Source organism: Mytilus californianus, unplaced genomic scaffold, assembly GCF_021869535.1.
Source record: "Mytilus californianus isolate M0D057914Y unplaced genomic scaffold, xbMytCali1.0.p SCAF_34, whole genome shotgun sequence".
In the NCBI taxonomy this organism is placed as follows: domain Eukaryota; kingdom Metazoa; phylum Mollusca; class Bivalvia; order Mytilida; family Mytilidae; genus Mytilus; species Mytilus californianus.
The window spans coordinates 1,685,407-1,698,002 of NW_026262684.1; the positions used below are offsets into that span (position 1 = coordinate 1,685,407).

The following is a 12,596-nucleotide window of genomic DNA, read 5'->3' on the forward strand; positions in this document are numbered from 1 at the left end:
CAAACATAAGAGAGACCAATATGAGTAATCAGCTAAACCCGAGTTTATTTGGTGCATTGTGATAAAATAACACCCAAAGGAACAGTCATATATTTATTATACCTCATTATGTATTTTCTTTATTTAAGGAATGACTGTAATATTTTTTCTGTCTATGAAGAAATAACATCAAAAATATTGTGCACACTGAATAACTCGCGTATTTGAGACCAACTTTGCTTTGGGAAGTAGTTGGTATAACTTGTCATTGTCCTGTCCTCATTAACAGTAAATAAGTGTATACTACTCATGTGATGGACTGTTAGTCCCAAGAACATCACCAGCATATTTAAAAAAGTATAGCAACTAGTATCTCAATTGTATGTGAAACACTGGAAATGACTTTTTCTTGAAAAGTGTGATATTAGTAAGGCACTCTTTAAGAATTTTCATTTGATGTGCGATAAGTATACCTTCTTAAATTTGCACTTATCATACTTAATGACACTAAAAACTGCTCAGAGTCTGAAAAGACCATACTTTGTGCTCGACCAGTAAGGACCAGTAAGGTCGAGCACAGATTTTACTTGACAAGACTCGACATAATCTTGACAGTTACTGTACTTAACTGTACTTAACTTTACTCGACTTTACTTAATGATATAAAAATAAGGAGATGTGGTAATTGCCAATGAGACAACTATTCAAATAAGTTTGATTGAGTACTTGATAATCTTGGTATAGTCTGAATATGGTCTCGACAAATGCTCGACCAGTCTCAACCAATCTCGACCAGTCTCGACTCAGTCTAGACCAGTCTCGACTCCGTCTTGACCAGTCTCGACTCACTCTTGACCAGTCTCGACTCCGTCTTGACCAGTCTCGACTCACTCTTGACCAGTCTCCACCAGTCTCGACCTGTCTAGACTCAGTCTCGACCTTTAAATTTTGTTTCGACTGCCTGAATCAGCCCATCTATCTCAACTATATATTGATCTTACAAAATTCCAGTTTATTTGGTAGTTTGGTTCATTGCTGTCAAATTTAAGGATTTAATTATAATATTTAAAAAGAGCTAGATTTTTCATTTCGGACTAAATTCAGATACTTAGGATTCATTTTTATTCGTGGTATACCAATTTTTGTGGGGTTCGTGGGTCACAGCGAACCACGAATTTAAGAATTCAACGAAGAATAATCTCGAAAAATGTGTATGTAGTAGGATGTTTATTTCCGCATATGTTAACTGTTCTAGTATAGTGTTGACTAGCGATAAACTTTGTAACATAACACATGTTTTTATTGAAAGAAGATACAAGTATTTTGATTAAATTAATAATAAATATATCGAATATCAGTGATAATTTACTTTTTAAAATTGAATGAAACTGTTCATGGAAAATAACTGCAAGTTGTTAATTACCGTGTCATAGTTTGGTTTACTGGTGATTAAAAATCAATAGGATTAAGTACGGGGATATTGCCCGTAGGTAATACTGTTGATGACAGAAACATTTATTTTCACACCTTTTACTTATATGGCTGTTTATTATATCGTGATTAGGGAAATGGGCTTTCAATCATAGAGTTTTGAATGCCTTATAAAGTTCCGACAAGAATTTATAAATTGTAAAACAAACAAATGCTTAGTTGTCTCTGTCCATTATTGTAATAGAAGTTTTCAATGAACACTTTAACATAGAATGACCAAGCGAGGATTTTGACAATTCAAAACTTTTTCAATGAATTCCTTCTTTTTTGTTTGTTTTATTATTGATCAAACCAAGGAGGTTATATAATCTCCTAAATCAAAAAGAAATATACGAATTTCGTATCTGATTTTTTTTGTAATCAGCGATTCACGAATTTACGTATAACACGAAACGTCTTTTTTTCTCTATCCACGAAAATTGATACCCACGAAAATAAATGAATCCACAGTAGTCACCTTTAAAAATTTCTATAACTTTTTCAAATCAACTTGGATTTTCATATAATTACAGCTATCTCAATTATATATTGATCTTACAGAATGCCAGGTTATTTGGTAGTTTGGTTTATTGCTGTAAATGTATCTGAATTTAGTCTGAAATGAAATTCTAGCTTTTTTTAGCTATTAATTAAATCCTTACATTTGACAGCAATAAACCAAACAGCGTCATCTGGTAATACTTCATGAAGAGGTCTATCGATGGTCCAAATTTGATCACGATAACTTCAAAAGAACTCAAAGACAAATTCGAAGAGGGGAAGTCCATAAAAAATTACCAAATTAAACGTTATTAATCCATGGAACGAGTGAAAAACAACTGTCATATTTCTGACTTGCAGTTTCCGGGGAAATGGTTGGTTAATAGATATAAGAAGATGTGGTATGAATGCCAATGAGACAACTCTCCATCCAAGTCACAATTTGTAAAAGTAAACCATTATAAGTCAAAGTACGGCCTTCATCACGGAGCCTTGGCTCACAAAGAACAGCAAGCTATAAAGGGCCACAACCTAGTTATAGCTAGATAAACCTTCCAAAAGTAGCTCTGTACCTCAGTCTGACGTGAAAATACTGTTATACAACTTAGGAAATGAAATCAAGGAATGTATCTCTATGTGTCTAAACAATGAATAGCTCTGATTCCTTCTCTATAAAAGTCAGAAGATAAGGGATGATAGAAAACGAGACAACTCTCTAACAAAGATCAAATGAGGTGGATGTAAGTAATTATAGGCAACCTTACAAGCTTCAACAATGAGAAAAAACTATGAAACAATTAAATTGAAAAAAAACTAATGGCCTTTTAATAACAAAACAATTTACGAAAAACAAATATGACAGATATGAACCAAGTGCAACCACTGAACTACATGCTCCTGACTTGGGACACGCACATAAAGAATGTGGCGGGGTTAAACATGTTTGAAGACACCAATCCATCCCTTGATCTGGGACAGTGGTGTAACAGTACAACAAAAGAACAAACAGTAAAAATCTTTTAAAAAATGCATAACTCATTAGATCGATACAAAGCAGAAAAACATCTAACAAAAAACACAGACTATGTCTTGTTATATGTTTAATTTGGTCTTATTTGTTTTTATCAGCTCTTCTACGTTTGCATATGCTTTGGGATTTAAAAGTATTCTGCTTGAAGCATTGAAGACTCATTGATAGCCAAAGTTCGTTTCAATGAAGACAAATTTATATCGTTCAATGTTTTAACTACCACTGCGTCAAAATCTCTGCTGCGGGACTGTTAGTTTTATAGGGCATTACTAGCACAGTTCTTTAAAAGAAATACTGACATGACAATACGAATAATGTTTTATTTGATTAGGTTGTTATAAACCTTAGGAAGTCATGTAAAATAAAAGAATGTATATCCATCAATATTATGCAGAGCTTTGATTCCGTATCTAGACTTAAGTTTTTTTTTTGTCTTTTCGTTTGAAATAAAGGAATGCATCTTCATTTTACATAGCTCTGATTCCTTATCTTGGCATGGCTAATTTTTGGTCTTTTAGTTTGAAATAAATTACTGCATCCCCATTATATATAACTATAAAATCTAGACCTGGCGTATTTCTGATCTTTTCTTTGAATCCATTCCTTCAAGTTTGCATTAGGCTTAGATTTTTAGATATTTTGAACTCGAGCATTGCCCAAGACGTATTACCTGTAGGAATGCACATATGAAGCAGTAACACGTTGATACCGGTCAATGCGATTGCAGCAATGATTATAACGTCAATCATTTATCTCCTAAAATAATGACATAACCTAGGCAACAGAAGTTGATTGTGACGTAATTGAATGACTGTCATATCAGGAACATTTGGGATAAATTATCATAAAGTATTTTCGTTATGCAATTTTTTTTGACAAGTCAATAAATATGCACAAAATACACTAATGCATATAAAAGTAAGGAAATATAGTATGATTCCTAATGAGAAAAACTACCAACAAAAGTTTAAATGACGCTAATACAAAATTTTTAAAATACATTGTATACTCTAACTTAAAGTCAATTTGACTGTATATTGTACAGTTCCTTTCAAAGGTTACAGTATTAAAGCAACATTTCTGTACAAATCTGTGAATATCTTGATTATCTGCTAACATTCTCCTCAAAGTTAAAAATAGAATGGTCATAAAAACCAATGCTTAATCAATAAACAGATAGTCAAAACGAAAGTTAAATTCTATCAGAGTATATGAAGGAGAGGTGTAAGATACAAAAGGGACATCCAAACTCATATGTTGAAAACAATCTGACACTGCCATGGCAAAAAAAAAGAACGACCAATAGGCGAACATCAGTACACAAAACACAACATAGTAAACTAAAGACTTAGCAACACGAACATCACAAAATCCCGAGGTGATATCAGATGCTATAGAAGGGTAAACCAATTTTGCCCCACACGAAGCACCAGTCGTGGTGCTCGTGTAAGTACAAACCCGGTGATCAGTTTAAATCGGTAGGTTACAATCAAGGAAAAGAGGACGTGACTGTGGTTACGACAATAGGAACATATCCGTCATATGTATTGGGAATTCAGGTAAACAATCAATTGAGATGTATGAATCATCAATCATACAGTTGCTCAAGACTATAGTAAAATTCAAACACGACTTCTCCTTTTTAGTACGATTTATCACTGTTGTTTTTGATGAAATAAATGACTGCAGCATACAAGTTCAAGGGTATTCAAAAGCTGAAGATGTATCTAGCTATTAAAGTTTATTCCCATATCAATTGCTTACTTTCATGTTTTTTTTTTTGAAATCAAAAAGCTTGTTTTCTCTTCAGATAATTGTGATCAAAGAGGGTATTTTGTACTTTCTTTTATGTACATTTTGTTATGCTAAAATATTTCTTTGAAGTTGGATGACAATTTAAATACAACTAAGGGATATACAATTAAAAAGATCTGGCAATTGAGTTCATGTTTTTCAATCGGTCAGTCGTCAATAACTGTCATAGAACTATATTCGATCCAATAACAATTGCTTCTGTAGCTTTCGTTATGACATGATTCAAATTGTGCCATCATAAATTGTTACCCCTTAAGTCATGGAATTATTCAGGCAAAGTTGACCTAAGATGTTTTAAATGTAGTGTTTCGGTCTTCTTTATTTTATCCATGTTTGTTTTTTGTATTTTGTATCATAAACATCAGCATACCTTATGTAGGTTATGCAAGAAACAGATGTCATGAGGATTGAAATTGGTATTAAATTTGATAAATGTTTCAGAAAACTCTAAAATGGAATAAATGGTTCAGATATATATGCAGAAAATGGTACTTATTCAATATATCTATCTGCTAAAATAATCACATTGGTGATCGCATAAAGGTTGAAGCAACAGGTTCGTTAAAAAAGATCAACACAAGTTTGTAAAGATATTGAACTATATACCCTTTTTGTATGATTTAAATCGGTTGCAAAAGTCACTGTAGCTCAAAACGGTAGGGATTTTACGAAACTAGAACATAAATGTAGCCCCAATCCGAAACAGTGGTAAAAAAGATGACGAAATATACCAAAGAGACATTCAAACATAAGTCGGAAATAAACTCACAACGCCATGGTTATAAAAGAAAAAGAACAACAAATAAGCAACAGTACACAAAACGCAACATAAAAAACTAAAGACTGAGCAACACGAACCCCTCCAAACAGAACACAATTCCCAACATAGAAAACTAAATACTGAGTAACACGAACCCCATCAAACTGTACACAAAACACAAAATAAACTAACGACTGAGACACACGAACCCCACCATCAACCGGAGGTTAAATACTTGTTCTCAGTAGCTCCTGGAGGGTAAGCAGATCCTCCTCCACGTCGTCTCTGCTAAACAACGTCTGCCTTGTGCACCACTTCAAAACGATTAGACTTAGTGAAACCAAAAGCAATAAATTTCAGAAACAGAGATGACACCATGGCTAAAAGAAAATAGACGAGATTGAAAACAACAACCCAAACAACTTGTAAAAGAAAACAAATAAGTCAATTCAATATTTTTTTTTGATTTTGCATGCTTCGTTTTCTCTACTTTCTCGTCATATATGTTAAACAAATTCAAACAGTAGTTATTTGAGCGCCACTGTCTAGTGAGCCATATTTTCCAAAACGCACGAATGCCTACTTGTTTGAAAGCCTTGTAACGATGATGAGATATCATTGTTTTAATATCTTGTTATCGTTGAAAAATGAGGACATAAATTCATATAATGAATAATACAAACATTTATGATAAAAGAGATGATTTTTCATTTCCTATCGTTAATTATCCATTTTTATATGGTGACGTTCCCTTGTCACCATCTTATGGTGTTTATATATCTCAACTTGTACGATTCGCTCGTGTATGTAACAACGTATTAGATTTTAGCGAGAGAAATTTATGTATTACTGAAAAATTATTACACCAAGGTTTTCAATATCATAAACTAGTCAAAACATTTACTAAATTTTATCATCGGTACAAGGACATCATTCGTAAATATAACTCAACATGCAGACATCTTATACGTTCGGGTATTTCACATCCAATCTTTTATGGTAATATTCTTTACAAAGCACAAAAATGTCAGTATTCACCTCAAAAGCTAACAAAACCTTTAAATAGACTTATTAAGAAGGGATATAGTTACGATACTGTTGTCAGGTCATTAAAGATTGCATATTTTGGCTTTAATATTGATTCACTTATAGGGTCTTTGCATCGGAATTAAACACATTTGTTCTAAAACCAGTTTTACTGTGCGTACTGTTGTGCGTTTGTTTTTACTACATTGGCTAGAGGTATAGGGGGAGGGTTGAGATCTCAAAAAACATGCTTAACCCCGCCGCATTTTTGTGCCTGTCCCAAGTCAGGAGCCTCTGGCCTTTGTTAGTCTTATATCATTTATAATTTTAGTTTCCTGTGTTTAATTTGGAGTTTAGTATGACGTCCATTATCACTGAACTAGTATACATATTTGTTTAGGGGCCAGCTGAAGGACGCCTCCGGGTGCGGGAGTTTCTCGCTGCATTGAAGACCCATTGGTGGCCTTCGGCTGTTGTCTGCTCTATGATCGGGTCGTTGTCTCTTTGACACATTCCCCATTTCCATTCTCAATTTTATATAAATACAAATTGGGAAACTTGATAAATTGTCTATCGCTAACTATAGACTGTTGAATAGCTTAAACTTTCACTTATGTTAACAACAACACAATTGTAACAGGTGGCTGCTTTTACAAGATACATGACATTTATCAGTATAAGTATCCAATGAAATGTTTGTTTTTGATCATATGTAATTATAATGGAAATATATTGATAGGATTAAAATTTGGAAACATAATTTGTTTAAGATTGATCGTGATTCATAGCAGCATATATTTTAGGCAATTCACTTCATGCATTTTTGTCCACTACATAAATATAATATAATGATATATTTGATACTGTGGATTCGTTATTATTCGTGAGATACCACTTTTCGTGGATTTCGTGATTAAAAGTGACCAAGGAATTAAGATATTCAACTAAATTCACATTTTCTATAGTCTTGTTTTCCTCTTATAATTGATGTGTCTCCCTCGGTTTAAGTTTGTAACCCGGATTTGTTTTCTCCTAATCGATTTATGACTTTTGAACAGCGGTATACTACTGTTGTCTTTATTGCAGACTTTGTCAAAATAACGAAAACAACTATCTATGAAATTGCAATTTTTCCTCAATCCATGAAATTCTTTAACCATAAAAATAAAGAATTCTACCGTATAAGGAATTATATATGTATTGTTGTTATTATTTTAGATGCATATAATTCAATAAAACAACAAAATTGATTCAGGTTGTTTCTTAATGTTTTCATCGACACCTGTATACATATTCGAATATTAGTTATATGTGTGAAAAACAACAACAACTGCTGTCTCTTTTGCATGTAATTTGTTGAAAGGAAAGAAACAAAGTTTTGTTTCTCTGTAAATATTAACGTTTAATGTTGTTTTCAATGCAAATGACATATGTATCAGTAGGTACGCTCCAATGCAAATGACATATGCATCAGTAGGTACGCTCCAATGCAACTGATTGTCGTGTTTAACACACTTTTTAGCATTCTTCGCCATATCGTGGCGGTTGGCTTTTTTTTATGGAGAAATCAGGGGAAAACCACAGACCTTCGACAGGTACGCTCAAATCCATGGATAGGAAGTAAAACACACACAAATAAAACAGCATTAAACCCAAATATAGTCAATTGCATAAACGGTACTAGTTTTACTACCCAAACGTCAACGGATTGGTTATATATGTCTAAGGGGTAGACCTTGGGTATGGGAGATAACTCTCACAAATGTATTGGAAGTTATTTGAGTGTTTTAACCTACTTATTAACGAAACAGTGACCAAACTCTCTAAAATCGATTTGATCTAAAATAAGTTACAAATTGTATTACTCCAATTTGTTTATTTGATGCCATACTGTTGATTCATTTGTTTTCTTGTGTACCAATTTTCATTCAGCGACGGAAAGTTATTTTCGTGGATATTTGATTTCGTTGTTTAGCCGAAGTCTGCATACAAGCCTATAGAAAATGTCTATTTTGTTTAACAAATAAATTCGTGGATCACCTTTACTCACGAAATCCACTAAAAGTGGTATCCAACGAATAATAATGAATCCGCAGTATTTGAAATTGCACCTTGTTTATTCATTGATAAGACATTAGTGTGAGACATGCTTTCCTATATGACAGTTCGGTGACTTTTATTAGTTACATTTAACCATTTAGAAATTAGTTGTTTAAGGAAAGATGCAAAACTATGGTCTGGAATCGATGCATAACTGTGAAGTATATAAAACACAGTATTCTAAACAATATGCTTACCTTATTTATGTAAACTAGCATTGATTTTTTACATAAACGCTTTCAGCATATTGAATCAACTGATTATATTCATGATTATAAAACAAATTTGAATTCAGTTGTTTGATATATTTGTCTTTCCAATCTTTTTTCCTACAATCGTACTTGTTGAAAATTATTTCAAGAAAATACCTGGTGCAAACAAAAACCCGTATCATCATTTGTTCCACGTATTCTATTATTATGTTACCAACATATGTACATATCGATTGACACAATATTGAAATATAAATGTATTACTATTAACTTACTGAATGGAGAGGACTTGTTATCTGAAGTAAATATATTTCAATAATGAAAATAGTTTTTTACTACTTATATTATTATATGTCATAGTGAAAGAACAACAATTAAATAAGCAAAAGAGCAGAGAGACTTATAAAGGAATAAATAAAGGCAACAGTAGTTTACCGCTGTTCAAAAGTCACAAATCGATTAAGAGAAAACAAATCCGGGTTACAAACTAAAACCGAGGGAAACACATCAACTATAAGAGGAAAACAACGGAACAACAGAAACACTGAACTGCAACAAAATCAAACGCCAACATACCTAGAAACGGACTATTTGATAACAACTGCCATATTACTGAATAGAATGTGCCACAGTAAAAAGATACCTTAGTTGTGCATTCTCATTATTGTTTATTTCCTTTGTATTAACTGTTTGCATAGTATACAATGTTTTCAACTATAAGGGTCTGGATGTGGGGTTCTTCATTTCTGTATTCGTTATTTTCTTGGGTAAATTTTATGTATTCTTTATACTTTTTGCCCATTATTCTCTTTTCTTTATATGTTAGCACCCCATTATTCTCTGGTTTATTTTTTCTCTATTCTTTAATTTTCGCCTATTATTCTCTATTCTATAAAGCCCCATCCAGATCCTCAAATATGTTATGATTGTATATTGACAAATACAATCAATTAGGTAACTTGTTCGAACTTGATACAAAATGTGTTCTTAAATTGTCGCATTTCATTACATTACAATTCTTTTATATGTCCTTCAATTAATATTATTGATGATATAATTCTTTATTGTTATATATAGGAAAACATGTGACATAATACAAATAATGACAACAACAAAAAATAAACTGATTGAATACATATATATATATATATATATATATATATATATATATACACACAAGCCAAAAAAAAAAAAAACTAAAAGTCCCCTGTCCTCAGCTCTAATTTATTAAGACTGCATATATTTCATGTGCTTTGTTTATTATTTGTAGAAGAAAGAAGTCAGCTTAGATTTTAAAGATAATAATAATGACGTTTTAAAACAACTAATTGCCGACGAATTTGTCATCATTCCAAATCTATAACATAACGTAATGAATATAACAAAAATACCGAACTCCAAGGTAAATTCCAAAAAGGGGGAAGTCCATAGAAACTGACAGAATCAAATGTTATCAATTAACGGAACGAGAAATAATGATGTTTATATCATCATATTTTTTTATCTATTATTTCACGATGATTTACCAAAAAAAGAAAATATATGAAAACAAACAAGACAAATACGTATGTTTGATATAAACTCAAGTGCAACTGTTCTTTAATATCAAATATAAAATTGTAGCGGTCATAGTTTATGATTGTTTCTAATTTAATTATTTTGAATATAATCAAGATACTATAGTGACATAAATTTGTGTTTGCATACACTTGATTTAAGTCTACAGGTCAGGTCACATTTAATAAATTCTTGGTACTAACAAAAACAAAAATTGAATTTATTTTTACACAAATTGAATCAAGGTCAGTCCCGAATGGCACCCTTAGAGCACTTAATTGTATTCATTTGTAATCACCATTTTAATACATGTAGCTTATTTACAAATTCCAACATAATTAGAATTGAAAAACAAAAAAATGCATCTCTTTAAAAAAGATCATTAAATTCGCCACGGATGCCATTACATTTCTAAGAAATATTTTTTTCAGGTAACTAAACCGACACAGAAATAAATAAAAACAAAAATGGCGAATTGCTTTGCTTGTAATTGCATCTTGTCTAATTGTACTTTACTAAAAATATTTAATATATTTTTTTTAATGGCAGCAATTTGCTGGCACTAAAAAAGAATAAATATTTTTCATGTATAAAATTTCCAATTATTATAATGAAAAAATACTGTTTTTGAATACACCTGATATAAGTTCAAGATTACTTACATGTCCACATATATAAGCAGGTCACATGTCTTTATTTCTTAGTAATGAACAAAAGAAATAAATTTGAAAAAAAATTTAAACAATATAAAACTATAAGTGTTAATCCTGTCAATTATATAACTATCTAATTATAATTTTCTTTGCTATTTCACTACAATTTAAACAAAACTAAACTAAATTTATGATTTACAAAAAGAAAAATTATAATGTCTATGATAGTTGAAGTACAGAATAGGAAAAAGATTTTGGAAGCAAATGATTAAATAATGAAACCAGCACAACAAATTTGGGATATATCTGATTTTTTTCTCAAATCAACTATGCATTTAATTATAACACAGTTAATATGGAGTCTTTTCAACTTCTAAAGTTATATTTTATATAATACTCTATATGTATTGTCTATTTCCTATTAATTAGTAATTTAACTTTCTTTAGAATCATATTGCAATATGTAAATAGACCTACCGTCTTCGTAAACGTTCCATCTGTTGACGGTCGTTGCCCTGATCTATAAATATAAATGTCGACTTGACCTGGTTGGCGCGTAATCGGAACATTGATTCTGTACTGAAATCCTATTAATAGATTATGCTGGGTTAGCCTTGATTACAGACAAACTAAAATAGAGAATATTGGCTACTGATGATAAATATTTTTCATTAGCGATGTATGAATGTATTTCGCATAGCTATGTGAGTACAGTAAAGGTATATATGCTTCAAGCTTAACGTCACAAACGTATCAAATCTTTTACATATTGATTATATAAACAGTGTGTATGTATCTTAAAAGAAAATAAAGCGGATAATATAAATGTATGTTGCTTCTGAAATTGCAGTATAAATTCAAAGTCTGATATGGTGTGGACACCACATCGAAGACATAATTGTGTCACGATTAGCTGAAGGATTACAAGTGGTAAAGTAAATGTTTTACGGGCACCATCCCAAGCTGGTTGACCGTTATGAGATATTATTGTCACAGATGACCACGAATATGTTCTAATTGAGTCTTTAGTTTTCTATGTAACGTTCTGTGGATTATTTGTCTTTTTATCGCCCCTCGTTTTGCCATAGTGTTGTCAGTTTATCTCGAGTTTTAAATCTCCACTTTAAATTCTGTTTCTTTTTAACATTATTTGCAAAGGAAGTTATTTTAAAAATTTAGATGACATGACATATGAGAAGCAGCCTTCTCAAAAATTTATATGTAATTCGTAACAATGTCTAGGTTTAAAACATCTTATCTCAAAGTATCTTTGAAGGTAATGGCTATGTCAAAATATAGAAACACCCCAGGTGATGCAAATTGAACAGATCTGGCAGTTTTCTTAAATAAAATCATATTATTTTTTTTTTTTGCAAAATTATATATATATATATATATATATATATATATAACAATTTGAACTTATTTGGCAACTTTCGAAAACAATGTATATTTTCTTTTCAAAACTAATGTAATATGCTTTTTGATGAATT

At 31.4% G+C, this 12,596-nt stretch overlaps 1 protein-coding gene across 4 annotated transcripts in view; it reads right to left on the reverse strand.

The window, feature by feature from the left end:
* The window catches only part of LOC127736619 (ecdysone-induced protein 75B-like), a 42,609-nt gene extending 30,800 nt beyond the window's left edge, over positions 1–11,809 (reverse strand). For 2 of the 4 annotated variants that reach the window (XM_052247172.1, XM_052247175.1), the window contains exon 1: positions 11,581–11,809. The gene's annotated coding sequence lies outside the window, so the exon portion shown is untranslated. Of the gene's footprint in view, positions 1–9,168; positions 9,190–11,112; positions 11,150–11,580 lie in introns of all 4 variants that reach the window. The other 2 variants (XM_052247173.1, XM_052247174.1) reach the window with 2 other exon arrangements.
* Between the last annotated feature and the right edge of the window lie 787 nt (positions 11,810–12,596).